Source organism: Coffea arabica, chromosome 10e, assembly GCF_036785885.1.
Source record: "Coffea arabica cultivar ET-39 chromosome 10e, Coffea Arabica ET-39 HiFi, whole genome shotgun sequence".
Classification (NCBI taxonomy): Eukaryota; Viridiplantae; Streptophyta; class Magnoliopsida; order Gentianales; family Rubiaceae; genus Coffea; species Coffea arabica.
The window spans coordinates 975,427-988,429 of NC_092328.1; the positions used below are offsets into that span (position 1 = coordinate 975,427).

General features: G+C 33.4%; 1 non-coding gene across 1 annotated transcript; it reads left to right on the forward strand.

The window, feature by feature from the left end:
• Nucleotides 1-5,568: 5,568 nt before the first annotated feature.
• TRNAE-UUC (transfer RNA glutamic acid (anticodon UUC)) lies at nucleotides 5,569-5,640 on the forward strand. The gene has a single exon. It is a non-coding gene; the product is annotated as a tRNA-Glu (tRNA).
• Nucleotides 5,641-13,003: the final 7,363 nt, after the last annotated feature.

The window sequence follows — 13,003 nt, forward strand, 5'->3', positions numbered from 1 at the left end:
CTGGTTGGGCCTCGGAACCCCAAACCCTTACTCGTTTATAAGCCAAAGAAGAAAAAAGAAAGAATGGAAAAAAGGAAGAGGGCGTGAGTGAGTAAAGGCAGGGGAGACTGGTGGGCGTCCTTTGTACAGTGCTCGCATCTTTTCTTGGTTGTCTTTAGTGCAACTTGTGCTAGTTTTATTCCCCCGATGAGATGGTACCACCTTTACGGAATGTTACCGCCCCCAACCCAAAAGAAGGGAAAAGTCCACCACCACTAGTTTACTAAGCTTTTCCGTGGAGGGGCGGGTCTCAATCGGATTGGTGGAACAGTCGCCCAACTGCTTGCCATAATAAATGCTTGAATTCTATTCGCTGCACACACGAAATTTATTAATTTCTCATTAGATTTCTAAAAATGTCTAAAAGTTGAGAGCCCCAAAAAAAAAAAAAAAAAAAAATTCTAAGATACAAGAGAATACGGAGAATTATAAGAAAGGGTAAATTTTGTTGAAAAGTCAGTAGTACCCACCGGTATTTGTTTCTAAGATACTACTTAAATGTTGTTGTTGATGCATGATAATGAGATTACGCTATTTTTGGAGGGGACCTGACCTCTTTTACGTTAAGACAGGACGTTTATGTCTTGTGCTGGCTGGGGCCCCCTTGGCTTTCTGCTTCGCCTGGACAAAGAGTAATGATGAATGATAAAAGATCTTGGGAAACTAGTTTCTCCATTTTTGTTACCAGACGTCTCCCTGTCTCCTTACTTGATTTATCAATAACAATATATATCTCTCGGAACTCATTCCTTTCTAACCTCTAAGTACACTACTACTAGCTCAGAATTTTCGAGGCAGTCTCGACTTTTTACTCTTCTGTAATATAGTCCTTTCTCTGCAAGGAAATCGTACTGCACCGCCGAGTTCGGCTCATAAAGAATCTGATCCCTTGGCTAAAGAATCAGGAAACTTTAGGCGAGTCAAAGTAACTGAGTTACAGTTGATTTTTATAGATGTGATTTTTATATATGAAGGAATCGATTTCTTACCGAAGACGTGGCAAACAGCGATCCAAACAGCGTTTCTGTGTTTTGATTCCATTTCTTAGCTAAAAGCCGTGACGGATTAGTTTCTGGGGACGGCCACAGATAAATTTCGAGTGGCAACAGTGAAAAAGTAGTTCGGCCCCGTTAAGTCGTAATCGAACCTTAACAACTGCGTCCTGGGAAGTCACCCACAAAGACGATATTTGTACCAATCTCATTGGTGTCTTGCCATATCAGGTGTCATGGCAAGGGACTAGGGCCAAATTGTAGTTGAAAAAACCGTCGTTCGGGCCAATTTTGTTTCGTTTCCACAGTGACATGTCTCACATCGACAGGAAAACAAGAAAAGAAAATCAATTGTTTATAATAATGCTCAACCCATCGAATTATTAATAAATTTGTTTAATTATTTTGAACTCTAATTTCAACTCAAAATGTTATTGAATCACTCCATTGGGAATATTATAAATGATATCAAAGTAAATCTCGAGTGATCTCTGTATGGGGTCACTCTCGGGCCAAGTAATATTATGATTCCAACTGCGTCACATTTGATGGGGCCATCTTCATCTCTAAAACTTATGTAATTAAATAGTACTTTTTAGGATGTAAAGTCCTAAAAGTGAAAAGATAGGGGCATCTCGATTTCTAGGACTTACGAAATTAAGTGTCATGTTTTGGGACGCAAAGTTCTAAAAGTAGGAAGAGTGAAATATCCCATAATGATCAGAAAAAAAAAAAAAAAAAAGCAATGGTTTGTAACATCCAGTCCATCAAGTTACTAATAATTTTGGATTAACCATTTCCAATCGGTGGTTTCATTTCAAAAGGTTATTAGGCTAGTGCATTAGGCGCGAGACATTACAAATGGTATCATAACAAATCTCACGTGGTACCTGCATGAGAAGAGTTTGGGGCCAAATATTATTATGATTTCCACCATGCAAGAAAGCACAAAAAACTAAGTGACATATTTGATAGGGGTCACTTCTAAAATTTACAGACATAATTGGATTGCAATGGGATTTACGAGAACGCAAAATTCCAAAGGTGTAGATAGTAAAATGTTCCACATCGATCAGGAAAAAGCAAAAGCAATGGTTTATAATGCTTGGTTCATCGCCTTATTAATAACTTTGCGTTAATCATTTTAAACACGTAGTTTCAACCGGAAAGGTTATTAGACTAGTCCATTGGGCGCGAGCGTTACACACAAGATGCAACTAACTCTATTCGAGATGTAACTCACTTTCAGCAATCTTAAAATATAGAACATAATTTGTGATCTCACATATGATGTTAAAATAAAATTAATGTACAAGATGTAATTTAAACCTATTATATATATAATTATATATATATATATATGTGTGTGTATTAAACCAAATCATAAACCGTCAATCTTTCCAAATGGTTGTAGGTCCGGTTGCTACCTGCAGTCGTCCTTACCTGGCAAGACGCCGACAAAGAAGAGAAACACACTTGTACTAAGGAAAATTACACTTGTGCTAATAACGTATTGACAACAGAGCGTATTAGTGTTGTTGATTAAAGAATCCAACTACGACCACGATGAAGATTGGAACTTGGAAAGAAATTTTTCTACAAAATAATTTTACGTTTTTCTTGAATATATATTTATCTCATATATATTAAATTATTTTAATATAATTTTTTTTAACAAAAACTTCAAAAAATAACTATGCAAATGGGAAGTTAGTGGCCGAGTGGCAGTTTATGATCCGACTCACTCGTGCTCGTATCACATTCTTTTGAGGAAATGTCCAAGTCTTGACTGTTCTGATTATTTTAGACGGTAGTAGAAGACTAGAAGTAGAACCAAGCACCTAATACATATCTGGTAGACGAAATACATATATATTTGTTAGAACTACTCTTAGGGTTAATGACACTTTGCCCCTTGAACTTAATAGGTAGTAACACTTTACCTTCTTCAACCTTACATATATACATTTTACCCCCTATAAATATTAGTCAAAGTTAGAATTAGCAAAAAAAAAAAGTGAGTGTGATGACATTATTGTCCTTTTATTCATCAAATTATCTATAAATTAATATTATTTCCTTTCATTGTTAAAAAATACATATCTTCTCTATCAGGTCAACTATACAGCAATATCAAGAAAAAGCTAAGAAAAATATTATATTTAGTTTATATCCTTAAGATTTTTTCTATTGGATTAATATTTACTTTTGTGTATGTTTTGCTAAACTTATTATACTTTAAATCAAACAAAAAGGATAAATAACATAATACTAAAATAAACATAATTACCAGATTTGTTTTTGAGAACGAGGTAATACTAAACTTGATTTTTGTTTAAAAAAAATAGATTTTTATTATTTTAGTTTACGTGAACTTTTAGGCTAATACTATTTTTATTTTTTATGGATATATTATAGTTTACTATTGTTGCCTTTTCTATGTAAAAACATGAGATTTGGTTTAATCTCCATTTTCCTTCTCTAAGTTTAAAAATAAGGCATATGAGACATTTTTATCAAATTTGATTGTGAATTTAATCTTGGACTAATTTGATAAATAAAAATGACCATGATATTAGTCTAAAAGTTTAAATAAATTAAAATAATAAAATACTTCTAAAAAATGAGTTTAGTATTGCCTTTTTTTTTTCAATGTTAGCAATTGTATTTATTTTTAGTATTGTGTTATTTATCAATTTTGTTTGACTTAAAATCTAATAAATTGAATAAAACATATATAAAAGTGAAAAATAATCCAATAAAAAAATTTTCAAGGATATAAACTAAATATTAACTGACTTTAACTTTTTTTAGTTTGATATTTTTTTTAGTAGATATAATAGAGAAGATGTAAATCTTTTAGCAATGAGTGGAAATGATGTTAAGTTACAGATAAGCTCATGAATAAAAAGGTAATAATGTCATTGCATTCACTTATATATATATATATATATATTTCTAACTTTCACTAGTCTTCATGGGTGTAAAATATATATAAATATATACATACACATATTTAAGGTTGAAGGCGATAAAGTGTGACTACTCCCTTGGTTCAAGGGGCAAAGTGTTATTAACTCCTTGATCTTATGTACATTAATAATAATAATGTGTACACTATTATAATTGAATGTATGATGTATATATTTAAATTAAAATTTGAATTCAATTTTGTTTCAAATTTAAATTCAAATTGATTGTTAAGCATCTAACGATAATAATATATACAATGTTAGTATATAACTATTAAGCTAATTTTGTTAACACACCGGTAGAAAAATATATGTTATAGAAATAAAAATATATTTGGATTACAGTTTAAAAAAATATATGTTATAGAAATAAAAGGTGGTGTTTGGATTACAGTTTTGTATCAAAAAATTCTTATGTTTCATATGAACACATTTTTCAATCACCTTTGTATCTCACATACATTAAATCATTACAATATATATATATATATATATATATATATATATATATATATACACTAAAACTCCAAAAAAAGCAATTCAAATGGCACCTTAAGTAGCTTAAAAGGAGGATACATTTTAGACTTTTTACAAGACAAGAATATATATATATATATATATATATATACACTAAAACTCCAAAAAAAAAGCAATTCAAATGGCACCTTAAGTAGCTTAAAAGGAGGACACATTTTAGACTTTTTACAAGACAAGAACTAGGATCCACCGTGCCTGCCACTATAATCAACATGGACTGTCCATAGCAAACTATCCCGCCTGCTAAGTGTTTAACTCAAACCTCATCTGCACTCCTATCTGTAATGCAATTGAAATTGTGAAATCATTTGCCCTCGAAACGATCAAGACAATCATTTCTTTCCAAAATTTAACTTAACTTGTAGGATCATTAATCAAATTTTATATCACTGATTCACTTTCTAGCCTTCTCCTATAGGAACAATAATCATTTTTTATGTCACCGGTTCACTTTCTATCCCTCTATTTTCTCTTTTTCCCCTATATAGTTTAGAGTGTTGCCTTTCTCCTCGTATGATTCAGAGTCTTGCTTGGATAACAAACCAAAAAAAAAAAAAAAAAAGTGATTTCAGCCATCATATCATGCTAACTCATTTTTTGTTGGTTTCTCTCCTTTTTCACAAATAATAAAAACGGCTTTAGGATTTTCTTTGGTGTACATCATCAAAAGGAACCAGGAGATCCTAAATTAAATTATCGAATCAAATCATAACTCTTGATGATTTGTTTATGTCACTCAGTTTTTGTATGGGTAAAAAGCGGAGTCAGAGTATTGGTAAATTAATGGAGTACTTAAATAGCGTGCTTCTCGTAAAGTATCAACTCAAAGAATTTTGGGTAACCAATCTGGAGTCCTGAATTCAAATTTAGATACAATTAAAAGTAGCCTCGGTCAATTGTGATTAACTAGATCCATGTTGTTGACTTGTTGGTAAGTCAATTGTGATAAACTTAAATATCCTTTTCAGTGCTAATCTTGCGAGAAATAGTCACAATTTGAATATTTGAAGTAGTGCTGCAACACAACTTCCGTTGTCGTCCAGCGGTTAGGATATCTGGCTTTCACCCAGGAGACCCGGGTTCGATTCCCGGCAACGGAAGATTTTGTGTCTTCGACCAATTTTTCTCCTCCAAACTGGAATCCGTCAATTGTGCAGTGTTAATTACTATTTCAGAGTACCCTACATGTTCCTCACAGATTTTTTTTTTCCCTTTTGTCCATTATTAATATAGGATTTTGTACACACTAATACTATAAATGTATCACACATACGCAAAAAAATGAAGTTTAAATTCAATTTGAAATTAGTTGGCTTGCATTCATACTTGCTAGTATACAAATTGTCAATATATACAAAATAAATTCTTTATAATATTATGCCTAATATGAAATTTTGAAAAAAATAGTTTCTGCGCTCCACTTTTAACTTCGAGTAATGATATGCATCACTGCTTTTAATATCACCATAATATCACTTCCTATATGGATTGATAATTTCGCAATTAGTTTCCTTTTCTAATTCTTATAGAATAATGATATGGCACTATTTTTATCGAACAAGAATAATGTTATTGAAATTTAAAATGCCCATTATTTGTTTCCAAACTTGCACACCTTAAATACTTCCTATCAACACTGTAACCCTTATTAAGGTTTGGAATTTACAAATTACTTAATTAGTGCCCTGCTAATAACTTGACTTCCCTCTGTTTTGTTACACTACTTGGCCAGGTCTCTTTTTTTTTTTTTTCTCCGTTTACCTAGAGACGTTTGTCTGATACAAAAAAATGTGTAACCAGAGAAGCACGAGTGCAGTAGTACAATAGAATACATTTTTACAACATGTGTTTTGTTAACAATATATAGAACACCATGGATTACTATTAGGCAAAACTATTATGGTTTAATAAACGATTCATACCTAATTGCACAACTAAGAAATAGAACTTCTCTTGTATTAAGTCTGAAATTCTTAGCTCTCTTTGCGACTTTTCACACTCCGGATATATATATATATATATATGTGTGTGTGTGTGTGTGTGTGTGTGAAAAACAATATAATATTGTTGGGCATGGGTTTTATCCCACCAATCGTTGGTAAGATAAAATTCAAATCCAACAGATATGATTTTTCCCACACATGATGCAAATTTGTGTATCAGAAAATTGTTTTTAGGAAAAAAAAAATAGAAGATGGTGGCCTTGCCTCTTTGTGCAGCAAAATGGAGGAAAGTTATTAGCAGGGCACTAATTAAGGAATCTGAAAACTTCAAACCTTAATTGAGGCTTGATAAGAAGTGTTTAAGGTAATTTCGGAAACAATAAATGGCATTTTAAATTTTAATAAAATTATTTTGGATTAATCGCACTTTATCCCCTTTAAGTATGAGTCATTTCTTAATTTACCCCCCAACGTTTGTTTTTTCATAGTCTATCTCTTCTTTCAGTCCAGCTAAGCAATTGCACCGTTAAAAACTTCAAGATGTCGAAATTGCCATTGGAAGAGAGCTGTTTGTTTTTGCTGACTAAAATGTCCCTCAATGAGTTATAAAAAGGGATGTCTGATGTTTTTTAGCCTATTTTTTCTCTTTCATGTTTCCATCTAGTTGCAGCCTATTTTTTTTCTTTCATTTCAACAGATCCAACAACTCCTAAAATTTTTCTTTGTCAACCAAAAATATCATAAAAATGTTACAAAGTGTTTCAAATAACATTGAAAAATCGCCCCAAAAAATGTGTAGATATGGTAAAGAGGCACCATTGTGCACCTCTTGGACACTTGAAAATCTGGCAAGAAGATTTTACTGCAGCTCAAATTACAATGTAAGAATTTTTCATTAATAATCTGTTATTATTGTCTTTAATTTTCATCTATACATAAATAAGTTAAAAAGAGTTTTAGACAGTTAAATTTTCTTTTTATTCAGAATCGGTATGCATGTAGGCACTTTTCATGGATAGATAGAGGAGAGAGAAAAGATGAAGGGAAAAGTGATTGATAGAGGAGAGAGAAAAGATAACCCGCAATTTAAAAAGGTTCTGTACCTTTTATCTTCCGAATTTTTTTTTTGTCCCATGTGCCAAATGGAGGGAAATTTCCCTCCTATATTATTCCAGGGTAATTTTGAAAATTTTTCTTTATCCCTTTCATAAACCTAGAGATATGGATATTTTGGGTTGTTCATTATTTTCTTAAAGGTATTACTTTTTTTTTTCATTACTCTGTTTATCTCCATTAGGGTCGACCGTTACTCTTTAGGGTAAACTGTGGAAAAACAAACATTGGGGGATAAATTGAGAAATGACTCATACATAAAGGGAATAAAGTGCGATTAACCCAATTATTTTTGTTCAATAAAAATATTACGACATCATTACTCTATAAGAATTAGAAAAGAAAACTAATTGACAAATCGTTAATCCTGTAGGAAGTGATATTGCGGTAATAGAAAAAGTGGTGATACACATCATTCCTCTGTAAATTAGCGGGGCACATATGTCATATATTTAAGAATAACAGTGTATACGGGTAATATATATAAAATTTATTCTTAACTTTATACACCATTCCTTTTGCATTTGACATGTAAAGACACTAAGATGATACATTCCAACGAGGAATGCTTATCTGTCAAATAGAAAAGGAAACATGGTTGAGTGGAATTTATGTACTTTACTGCTTTGTTTATAAAAAACAGATGAGAATGCAAAAAGGCAACTGCTAGTTCTTATGTAGAAGATACATTTTTTTTTTTTGCATATCACATATCTCTTAATAAACATTGTTATGTAAAAAGTACTTTAAAAGGTAATCTAAAAATTAGTTTAATTTTTTTTAAAAATTTTAAAAAATATCTCAAAATATATTATAGAAACTCTTCTATTCTTAAATATCTCAAAATATTTTTTAAAAATATCCCAAAATATAATCTAAAAACTCTGTTACATTAAAAGTTTTCAAAAATATCCCAAAAAACAGCTAATCCAAACGGAGCCATATCACATATTTTGTCTCAAGTAAAACCCCAAGATCCATATCACATGCTTGAAGATATGTTAATGGCCATGATGCTTACGTTATTCTTTTTTTTTTTGTCGAAAATGCTTTTACGTTATTCAGATTTTATGAATTGGTAATTTTACGGATGTTTTCTTCTCATTGTGGAGGTTCACAATATGAATTTGCTATTTCGCATCATACAACACAAAATGTAGAGGTGGCAAAAAAATCTCAAAGCCTAATGAGCTCCCATACCTAAATTTTATTTGGCCGGGATGAATATGTAAAATAGGGAATTGGGCCTAATTGGGAATATTATTCATTAATATTTATTTAAAATATGGGTCTAATTGAAACTTATTTGCAATTCCCATGGGTCTTTCTTTCCCCTAAAGTCTAAATACATTGATTTTTCTAAAAAGTGAAAACCACCCTACAATTTTGAGACATTTTGATTAGCAAAGTTTGCTATCTCCAAATTGAACTTCAAAAAGCAAGTTTATTTTCAAATCTCATGAAATTTAGTTCTCAAAAACTGAATTTAGAAAGAAAAAAAATCAATTGACATAGGTTTACTGTATGATTTTTTCAGAGTGCAAAGAATTAGAACTAATCAACTTCATCCTGACATGGACTACAGAAATATGTATATGAACGTCTATTGGAGGAAACATGGGTAGCGTTTAGTCATGGGAAGTAGAAATTTGGGCAAATACAAAGTTGAATCATCAAACATTTCAATAGAATGCATGACTTTTTTGTTTTTTGGTTTTTTGGCAAAACAGCAACATCATATTAATCATAAAACAGTACAAAGTCAGAGTCTATCCTCCTTCAAGTCTGCTTGAGCTAGCTCTAGCAGCCATGCTGGGAAGTCACATTTCCATTCAGTAATATCTATCAAATCTATAGCAAATTTTGCTAATTGATGACTTACAGAGTTGTTTAACCTTCTTGTGAAGGAATATCTGCCAGTATAATAGCTATGCTACTCTCTTCTTTATACGCATTAATCTTGTCTACCACCAATTTACAATCCGATTCAAACTCCACCTTCCTCTATCCCTCTCTCCTGGCTAGCTTCATCGCCTCCCTGATCACCAAGGCTTCCTCAACTTTTGCATCTGCACAGCTTGTAGTTGGGCATGCCCAGGATCTTATCACCCTCCCATGCCTATCTCTTGCCACAATGCCCCATCCAGCTTTGCCTCGCTTCATGTTCAGGGCTGCATCCGTATTGATCTTGATCCAATTATCTTGTGGTTTCACCCAGCATCTGTTAGCCCCCATCTTTCCTGCACTATTACCCTCTTCCACTGTCCCTGCTTCCTGGGCCAATTGATGCTCATTCCACTCCAACACTGCCTTATCTACTACTATCCTTGGATCAATGCATTTATTATTGAATTGCTTGCCATTCCCGGCCTTCCAAATCTGCCATAGAATGATCACAGTAAGAGCTATGTGTTCTTTCCCATTTACCCTACCCATGGCCTCCCCAAGCTCTTCCCACCAATGCCAAAAACTCTTATTAAACACCTCCAACCCCTTCCAACTCAATGGAGCAGCTTTCCAAATTGCTCTAGCATTATTGCACATGAAAAACATATGCTTCAATGTCTCTACACTTTCTCCACAGCACCTATACCCAGGACCCCCTTTCTCACATTTCTCCCTCATCACTACATTGGTTGGTAAAATCCCCTGCAAACATTTCCAAATGAAGTGTTTTAACTTGTTCTTCACGTTTAGACCTCAAAGGAAGTTCTAGTTCCAAGACTTCGACCTCCTAGTGCTAGTTGACTCCAGATTCCCTTTAAAACACTTGTTCCCCCTTTTCATTTCCTTTACTTGTTTATAACCAAACTTTACAATATAGCCACCTAAACTTGACTTTGCCCAATATTCCTTATCTTGTCTCTTGCCCAGACTCAATGAGATCCTTGCTATGCTTAATCTATCCAGTTCATTAAATTCCTACAATAGCAGCTCTTGATCCCATTTTTCATCCTTAATCAACTCACTGACCCTCTGAATTTTACTCTCTGGATTCCTCTTTGATCTTATCCTCCCATCCTTATTATTAGGTAGCCATCTGTCCTCCCACACCTTAATCTGATCACCATCTCCCACCCTTATTCGCATCCCTTCCTCCAACATCCCTCTAGCAATCAATAGGCTTTTCCTGCACCAAGAGTCAATGCCCTTCTGCCCTATCTCCCACACAAACTTCCCTGAAAAATATCTGGCTTTCATTGTTCTGCTCATCAAAAGGTCTGGTCTCATCTAGATCCTCCATAGTTGCTTCCTTAGTAATGCCAAGTTAAAATCTTGCAGGTCTCTAAAACCAAGACCCTCCTCTAACTTAGTTTCAGTCATTCTACTCCATCCAATCCGGTGTATCTTCCTTTCATCCTCCCTTTGTCCCCATCAAAATCTAGCCATTTCTGAGCAAATGTGTCTATTTAAATCCTTTGGCAATCTGCAACATGACATAACATAAGCAGAGAGAGCTAAAATGACTGACTTAAGTAGAACCTCCTTGCCAGCTTAGCTCAAAAGCTTTTTCTTCCATCCCTTTAGCCTGTTGACTATCCTCTGTCTAATAAAATCAAATACTTGCCTTTTTGATCTCCCAATGACTAAGGGCAATCCCAAATATTTGCTCTACTGCACCTGCTGCATTTTTTCCGGTGAATTCAACACTTCATCCTTCTGCCTTTCTTCTACATTTTTGCTGAAAAATATTGAAGACTTCTCCCTGTTTATGAGCTGTCCTGAAGCTTTCCTACAAACATCCAAAATCCTCATGACCTGCATAACATCAGTAGTCTTGGCTGCACATAATATGAGTGAATCATCTGTAAAGAATAAATGCAACATACTAGGAGCATCATTAGCAACTTTCATACCAAATAGAGTACCCCTTCTAGTGGCCTTCCTTAATAAAGTAGAAAAACTTTCAGTACAAATCAGAAATAGATATGGAGATAAAGGGTCTTCCTGCCTTAGTTCTCTGGATGGCTTAAAGAACCCCCTCTTTTCCCCATTAATGTTTACAGAATAGGAGATGCTAGAAAGACACTCAATAATCCATTGGATCCATCTGGGACAGAAGCCCATTTTCTGCATAATCTTTGCCAAAAAAAAATTCACTCTACCCCATTATAAGCCTTAGACATATCTAACTTAACAGTCATATAACCATTCTTTTTAGTTCTTTTGTTTTTCAGGAAGTGAATACATTCATGTGTAATAAAAACATTATCTAAGATCTGATTGTCAGGAACAAAAGCAGACTGGGAGGGGCTAATACAACAATCCATAATAGTTTTGAGTCTGTTAGAAAGCACTTTTGAGATGACCTTATAGAGGACATTACATAAACTATAGGCCTATACTCAGTTATCTTAGTGGGACAGTCTGTTTTAGAAATAAGACTAATCAAAGTTTCATTGATAGACTTAAGAATATGACCAGAATGGAAAAAGCCACGAATTGCACAAATAACATCCTTTCTGATCACATGCCAAAATTTCTGAAAGAAAATAGGAGACATGTGAGAACCCGTAAATACCCTAAAAATTTTCCTAGGGTTTTAGTTCCCTTAATTGCATAATTTTTGCATTTTCTGGCTTAGAAACATTTTCTGGGTTGATTTTATGAGCAATTATAGTTTTTAGATGATTTTTCTAGTATTGGTGAGTTTTTAAAAAAATTAAGAATATATATTGGACGTGGGACCCACTAGTGCGAAAAGTTCGGAAAAATTCGGCCAATTAGGTTAAATTCCGGATACTGTGTAAATTTTATCGGGTGTTAAGAGATAAGTAGAGTGTGTGAAGTGATTGATGTGAGAGAGAAAAGAAGTGATAAGAATGCATTAAATAGAGTGACAAGTGTCACCATGTTATTGGTTTTCCTTTAAGATTTACTATTCACAATTTTGACTTTTTTGACCAAAGGATTAAATATCCAAAAATTGCATAAAATTCACAATTTTTCTTCTCTTGTTGGCCGGCTCTCTCTCTCAAGTTCAAGGAAGGAAGAAAACCTCTTCAAGTCTTGATTTCTTCTTGCTTCAATCCATAACTCAACCAACTAAACTAGTTTCTACTCCATAAAATCTTTCTAGTTGGTGTTAGTGGTTGATTTGGTGAAGTTTTTGGAAGAGCTAAGGTGTCCAACACCTCTACCTCTCTTGTTACTAGGTGAGTAGTGTGTGTATCTTCCTCCTACATCTAATGATACTTAAGTTATGCTTATTAGTGATTAAAGTGCTGAAATTTCTGGTTTTTATCTTGGTTTGAATTGATTTGGTGAAGTTTTCCATTTTATGATGATTTTTCTGGTTTAATTGGATTATGATGGTGTGGTTGTTTGTGATGATTGGCAATGGACTATAATGGCTCTAGTGGATGTGAAATGTGGATAAATGCAACCAATTTTGGATTTGGAATGA